The 7720-nt window shown below is 35.2% G+C and overlaps 1 pseudogene; it reads left to right on the top strand.

Moving 5' to 3' along the window:
• Window positions 1–1039: 1039 nt before the first annotated feature.
• The window catches only part of LOC102831333, a 32724-nt pseudogene continuing 26043 nt past the window's right edge, over window positions 1040–7720 (top strand).

Below are 7720 nucleotides of genomic sequence, written 5' to 3'. Positions count from 1 at the left end.
CAAAACAAGGGAACACTGAGTAATTTAAATTTAGGAAGGTGTGAGCAAGGGTTGTATTATTTCACCATATTTACTCAATATGTATTATGAGTACATAATTAGAGAAGCTGTATTATATTATGAAAAACATGGCATCAGGATTGGAGGAAGACTCATTAACAACCTGCGATATGCAGATGATACAACCTTGCTTGCTGAAAGGAAAGAGGACTCAAAATACTTACCAATGAAGATCAAAACCACAGCACCTCAATATAAAGAAGACAAAAATCCTCACCACTGGACCAATAAACAACATCCATATCAATGGACAAAAGATTAATTTTTCTCCAGAACCACCATCAACACTCATGGAAGCAGCAGTCAAGAAATGAAACAGCATATTACATTAGGCAAATCTGTTGTAGAAGACCTCTTTAAAGTGTTGAAGAGCAAAGACGTCAGTTTGAGCACTAAGGTGTGACTGATCCAATCCATGGGTAAATAAGGAAGACTGTAGAATTTATGTATTTGAATTATGGTGTTGAAGAATATTAAAAGTGCCATGGACTGTTAGAACAACAAACAAATCTGTGATAAAAAAGTACAACTAGAATGCTTCTTATATGCGAGGATGGCAAGACTTCATCTCTTATACTTTGGAGATACTACAGGTTCCTGGATAACCAGACTTAGTCTCTCATACTTTGGACATATTGTCAGGAGAGACCAGTCCCTGCAGTAGGATATCAAGTTTGGTACAGTGGAGAGTCAGCACAAAAGAGGAAGACCCCCAAATAGATGGATTGGCACAGTGTCAGCAGCAATGGGCTCAAACATAGTAACGATTGTTAGGTTTCCACAGGACTGGGCAGTGTTTCATTCTCCTGTGTTTAGGGTAACTATACAGGGTTGCTATGAGTCATAATTAACTCGATGACACTTAACAACAATCCCTTCCCTAAAGAATTCTTCACTTTTCAATTGATACCACATGAAAACAGCAGTTTGGGCATCCTTGAGGACTCAAATCATTTTTATTTACAATGTTGTTTGAGTCATGGGAACAAAAATAGGTCTAAAGGGACAAGATCACTCCTTGAGGGAAGATGGGGTAGGATGTCTGAATGAAATTCTTGTAGGACCACCCTTACTACTTTCCAAGAATGAGCAGGTACATTGTCATGATGTAAAAAGCTTCTCGGTATAAAATTTCTGGCCTTTTTTCTTTAAAAATGCAGTTTCCTATTTTCTTATAAATTCTAGAAAATAAGGCCCTCTGATTATTCTGCATGGTTTGAAACAACCTATCAAGAGTACTTATTTAACCCTCCAAAAATTCTCCATAAACTTTTGACCTGACCACTCTGTCTTGAATGTAGCTGGCCCACAGATTCTGTGGGAAGCCAGTATTTCATTCGGCCTCTTTTTATTTATTTAAAGGGATTGTGATGGGATAAGCATATGATGGTGAGAACTTGCCTCTAGTCATCCACTTATCTCAGAGGCATGTCTAAACACATTTTGTTTGGAATGAACCTGTACATGTATACATTGGAAACCTAATAGCAATTTTCATTACTTTTATATTTCTAAGGACCAGAATTTCTATTTAGTACTTATATTTTTATATTAAAATTCTCCATTCAAATATTTAATTCTACATTTACTTCATGGAATAAAAAAAGCACAGGTAGTTTGAAGTTAATTGCCTTATAATTCCTACATCTGAGTATCTTGTGTGTCTATTTCTATTTTCTGTTCTTTGCTGATTCAGGTTTATGTTATTTTATCTTCTTAGGGTTTTGGATATTGACCTTGTTTTGGATATTGATTTCCAAGAAATGGCAGAAACAATTTGTGGTTCGCATGCTATTGTCTTCTTGTAGAGAAGATTAGCATTTGCTTCTGTCCTATATTGGAAGATAATAAAAATTCAATATCCTTGTCAAAGATTAAATTTGCTAGGTCATTTCAGTGATTCAGCACTTTGGTCAATTTGTGGGTTTTGCTTTTGCAGTTGATAATTTCTCTCATTCCAAGGATGTGGGTTTTTAAGCATCCATTCCAAAGTGCTGAGTGTTTGGTATGGCATTTCCAGGATTTATTTTGTGCTGCTTTAAACCACAGGATTTTCAAAAGCATTGTAAAAACTCCAGCCCATGGCTTCTAATAAGTAATTCTCCAAGGCAGTTAGGCTCCAAACCATAGGAAAACCTTTGGATTTCTGTCCATTGTTTTATTGTAAAGCAATATTATTCATTATATTTTGTAATCTTCCAATTATTTTATGCAAGTATTTCTAATATTTTGTCTATCTTTTTCAAATATAGCTTATTGGTCTTTTTCACTTAATCTGTTTTTCTAAAATTCATTCATTACAGTGTGTTGACGTTTCAAAATGTACTCAATTCTGCTGCTCTTTATCAATGCTTTTATATATAACTAAAAAACCCTCAGATTTTTATAAATACTCTAAGTCATACAGTGAGTTTGTAACAATTCCACAACTTCCAGGTTTGACTTCATTCATCTTAAAAATCACAGGTTTTTCACTGCCTCTGATCTTTGCATTAAAGTTTTCTCTATAAATAAAAAAATATTGTAAACTAATCATAATTCATGGTCCTTGTTCTTCAGTACAAATAATTGAATTGTTCTATTATTGTTTATACATTTTTTAGCTTTTGACACAGTGAGTAAAAGCAATGATACAGTTTATACCTTTAAGTAGTCATACTAAATATATCTATACATATTAATAGAGTCCTGGTGTGCCATTGTAAGATAAGCACTAACTGCTAATAACAAGGTCACAGTTCAAACCCACCAGTTGTCCCTGGGATACATTATACAGCATTGCTATACAGAACTGACTCAACGGCTCTCAACAACAACAATGACAATATACACACATAGGCACAGTCCCACACAAGATATATATTAATGTAAGTGCCCACGTACATGTTCCTGAGTATGAGTGTGTGACTAATACTTGAAGTCAGTAAACTGAAAATCTGAATAAGTCAGCATTTAAATGAATGCCTTTGCAAGTATCAAGTAATACATTTTTCTCCATTTAGTTTTCAGAGGTATTATTATAGTGTTTTGAATGTTTTACTGTAAAAGAAACATTAATTTACTTAGAAACATATTAGTGGGAGTTAAAAAAAATCAGAAAAATTTCAATGATTTTGCCTTTTGAAGTTAAAAATCATAGAGTTCCTTGGAACATTTTGACACAGTGGAAAAAAGTTGAATTAAATTATGAATTTACTGATGAAACAAAATTAACTTCACTTTATTTTAACACAAAAAAATTAGTTTCTTAAAAGGAATCCTATGAAATAACTATTACATATAATACTATATGATTAATACAATAATAATACTTTTTTAAATTTAGACAAATTAATTCAGCAGACCAATGTGTATATAAACTTCTAAACATATAGATAAATTAATCAAGCTTTATACCATTGAGTCCTAATGGGGAGCTGAAGAAAAAACACATGAATGCTAACTGCAAGGCCAGTGATTCAAACCCTCCAGCCATTTCTTAGAAATACTATACAGGATCTCTACAAGTCAGAACCAACTTAATGATACTTAGCAACAACAATGATATACTACATATTTCTGATTGTTCCTGTGTGTTCCCTCATCATTGGTACTCATACATAATAAATATAACCTGTCCTCAGCAATTTGAGTCAGTGGTTATCTGGATAACAGTCATCTTTACTGATTGAAAAGCTGGCTAGTAGTGAGCTACTACCACCACTCATCTCTCATTTTGTCATACTGTGGTGACTTGTGTGTTGCTGTGATTATGGAAGCTATGCCAGTGGTATTTTAAATACCAGCGGCGTCTCCCATGGAGGAGAGGGTTCAGCTGAGGTTTCAGAGGAAAATTCATAGAAAAACTTATGAAGAGTAGGGTAACACTGTCAGCACTAGATTACTGAATATTGAAATATGATGGAGAGCACCAGAATATTGTCAGATATAGTGCCAGAATATGAGCCCCTCAGTTTGGAAAGCACTCAAAATCCAATTAGGGAAGAGCTGCCTCCTCAAGATACATTTGACTGTGATGATGTGAATGGAGTAAAGTTCTTGAGACCTTCATTTGCTGATAGGGCACAACTCAAAATGATGAGAAACAGCTATAAGCACCCATTAATAATCAGAATATAAAATGTATGAAATATGAATACAGGAAAATTGGAAATTGTCAAAATGAAATTAAACACATAAACATTGATATCCTAGTCATTGTTGTTGTTAAGTGACATCGAGTAGGTACTGACTCATAGTGAATCTATGCTCAACAGAATGAAACACTGCCTGATACTGGGCCAACTTCACAATCATTGCTATACCTAAATGCATTGATGCTGCCATTGTGCCAATCCATTTCGCTGAGGGTCTTCCTGTTTTTTATCCAACCTTCCACCTTACCAACCATGATATCTGTCTCCAGTGATTGTTCCCTCCTGACAATATGTGCAAAGTATGAGAGATGAAGTCTGGCCATCCTGGCTTCTAAGGAGTACTCTGGTTGTGCTTCTTCCAACACCGATCAATTTGTTCTTTTGAAGTCCATGTTGGAGTTCAATATTGTCTTCCAATACCAAAACTCAAATGCATCAATTCTTCTACAGTCTTCTGTATTCACTTTCCAACTGTCACATTAATATGAGGTTATTTAAAATACCATGGTTTGGGACAGGCACACCTTAGTGTCAAACTGACATCTTTGCTCTTCAACATTTTACAAAGATCTTGTGCAGATTTGCCTAATGCAATATGTTGTTTGATTTCTTGACTGCTACTTCCATGAGTGTTGATGATTGATCTGAAAAAAATGAAGCTGAAATGAATAGGTATTGGCCATTTTTAATCTGACAATCCCATGGTTTAGTATGCATGGAATGACAAATTAAAGAGGAATGGTGTTGCATTAATCATCAAAAAGAACATATCAACATCAGCCACTATAGGATAAAATCCAAATACCTACAAGGAAGCCTGATGTGGCAATGTGGATTAATGTGCTGGACTGCAAAGTCAGTTTGACATGCAAGGACAGCAGCTCTAGCTCACCAGTCACTCCTCAGGAACCCTGGACAGGGTTTCTATGGGTGGGAACTGAATCGATGGCACTTCATAATAGCAACAACAAGGAAACCAAAAATGGTCAGTGTCCAACTATTTCAAGAGGTAGCATATGATCAAAGCCAATGATCATGAAGGAAGAAGTCCAAGATGCATTGGAATCATTGGTAAAGAACAATGAACCAGGAATTGATGGAATGCAAATTGAAATCTTTCAACAAACTGATGCGGCACTGGAGGCACTCACTCAACTGGGCCAAGAGATTTGGAAGACAACAACTTGGCTAAATGACAGAAGACATCCATATTTATGCCGATTCCAAAGACAGGTGACCCAATGTAATGCAGATATCATCAAACAATATTATTAATGTCCCATGCGAATAATATTTGACTAAAGGTGACACAAAATGACTGCAATCAATACAGAGAATTTCCAGAGATTCAAGTTGGATTCATAAGACAACATGGAATGAGGGGTATCATTGCTGATGTCAGATGGATCTTGGCTGACAGCAGAGAATACCAGAAAGATGTTTACCTGTGCATTATTGAATACCGCTTTATAGTGTGTGGATCATAACAAGCTATGGATAACATTGCAAAGACTGACTATTCCAGAACACATAATTGTACTCATGCAGAACCTGTACATAGACAAACAAATAGTTACTGGAACAGAACAAGGCAACACTGAATGGCTCAAAATTAGTGAAGTTGTACGTAACTGTTGTATTCTTTCAACAAACTTATTCAATCTATCTGCTGAGCAAATAATCATAGATGCTGGAGTTTATGAAGAAAAATGTGGCATTAGGATTAGAGGAAGATGCATTATCAACCTGCGATATACAGACGACCTTGCTAGCTGAAAGCAAAGACGACCTTAAAATACTTAATGATGAAGATCAAAGACCACACTCTTCTGTATGGTTTGCATCTCAATGTAAAGTAAACTAAAATTTTCACCACTGGACCAATTAACAACATCCATATAAGAGGAGAAATGATTGAAGTTGTCAATGACTTCATTTTGCTAGATCAACCATCAACACTTATGGAAGCAACAGTCAAGAAATCAAAGGATGTATTGCATTAGACAAATCTTCTGCACAAGACTTCTTTAAAGTGTTGAAGAGCAAAGATGTCAGTTTGAGAACTAAGTGCACCTGACCCAAGTCATGGTATTTTCAATAACCTTATATGTATGTGAAAGTTGGACAGTGAATACAAAAGACCATAGAAGAATTGATACAATTGAGTAATGGTGTTGGAGGACAATATTAAATGTATCATGGGTTGCCAAAAGAACAAATAGATCTGTGTTGGGAGAATTATAGACAGAGATCCTGGAAGCCAGGATGCCCAGACTTCATTTCTCATGCTTCAGACATATTGTCAGGAGGGGCCAATCACTGCAGAAGGATATCATGTTTGGTAAAGTGGAGGGTCTGAGAAAAAGAGGAAGATCCCCAGTGAAGTGGACTGGCACAATGACAGCAGCAATGGGTTCAGGTTAAGAACAACTGTGAGTTTGACCCATAACTATGCAGTGTTTAATTCTGTTTTGCATAGGATCACTATGAGTTGGTAGCTACTCAATGGCACCTAATAACAACAACATATATATGCATGTGAAAGTTGGACAATGAATAAGGAAGACCATAGAAGAATCCAAACATTTAAATTATGGTGTTGGCAAGGAATATTGAAAGTATCATGGAGTTTCAGAGGAACAAACAGAATAATGTCCATATATATTTTTACATAATCTACAGATCAATGAAAACTCTTCTCTAAATGTTTGGTGGAATTCTCAAATGAAGAAAGCATCTGGGCAGTATTTTATTTTTTACACTGAATACTGGAGCAGTTGTATGATTCATCAAGAACATCATATATGAGGAAAGTAAAAGGTAATTTTAAAAATTAATAAATTAAAAGAAAAACACCAAAGTGGATGTCAGAAGATACTCTGAAACTTTCTCTTAAATGTTGACAAAAAAAAAAAAATATGCCACTGGAAAAAAATGATGAAAGTAGAATAGTTGAATACAAAATTTATAAGGGCAACCCAAGAAGACAAAGTAAAATTTTATAATAAAATGTGCAAAGACCTGAAGTCAGAAAATTAAAATGGAATGTATTTCTCAAGTTCAACATTTCTAAAGCTAAAAGAAATAAATATTATTTTGAACTAGAAATAAGCAACTCAATTTTCATACATATGTCCGAAGTTTGAGGACAAAGTTTGGCCACCCTGGCCTCCAAGGAGCACTCTGGCTGCACTTCTTCCAAAATGGATCTATTGGTTCTTTTGGCAGCCCACGGTACTTTCAATATTCTCCTCCAACACCACAACTCAAATGTATCATATCATATCTTGTATGGTTTTCCATATTCACTGTCCAACTTTCACAATCATATGAGGTTATTGTAAATACCAAGACTTCGGGCAGGTACACCTGAATAAATATGGTGAAAGAATACAACCCTGGTGTACACCTTTCCTAATTTTAAACCATTCAGTGTTTCCATGTTCTATTTGAATAACTGTTTCTTTGTCTTCATACAAGTTCTTCATGAACACAATTAAGTGTTCCTGAATACTCATTCTTCA

The sequence above is a fragment of the Chrysochloris asiatica genome, unplaced genomic scaffold (genome assembly GCF_000296735.1).
Source record: "Chrysochloris asiatica unplaced genomic scaffold, ChrAsi1.0 scaffold00334, whole genome shotgun sequence".
NCBI classification, from domain to species: domain Eukaryota; kingdom Metazoa; phylum Chordata; class Mammalia; order Afrosoricida; family Chrysochloridae; genus Chrysochloris; species Chrysochloris asiatica.
This window is presented reverse-complemented; position numbering and strand designations above follow the sequence as displayed.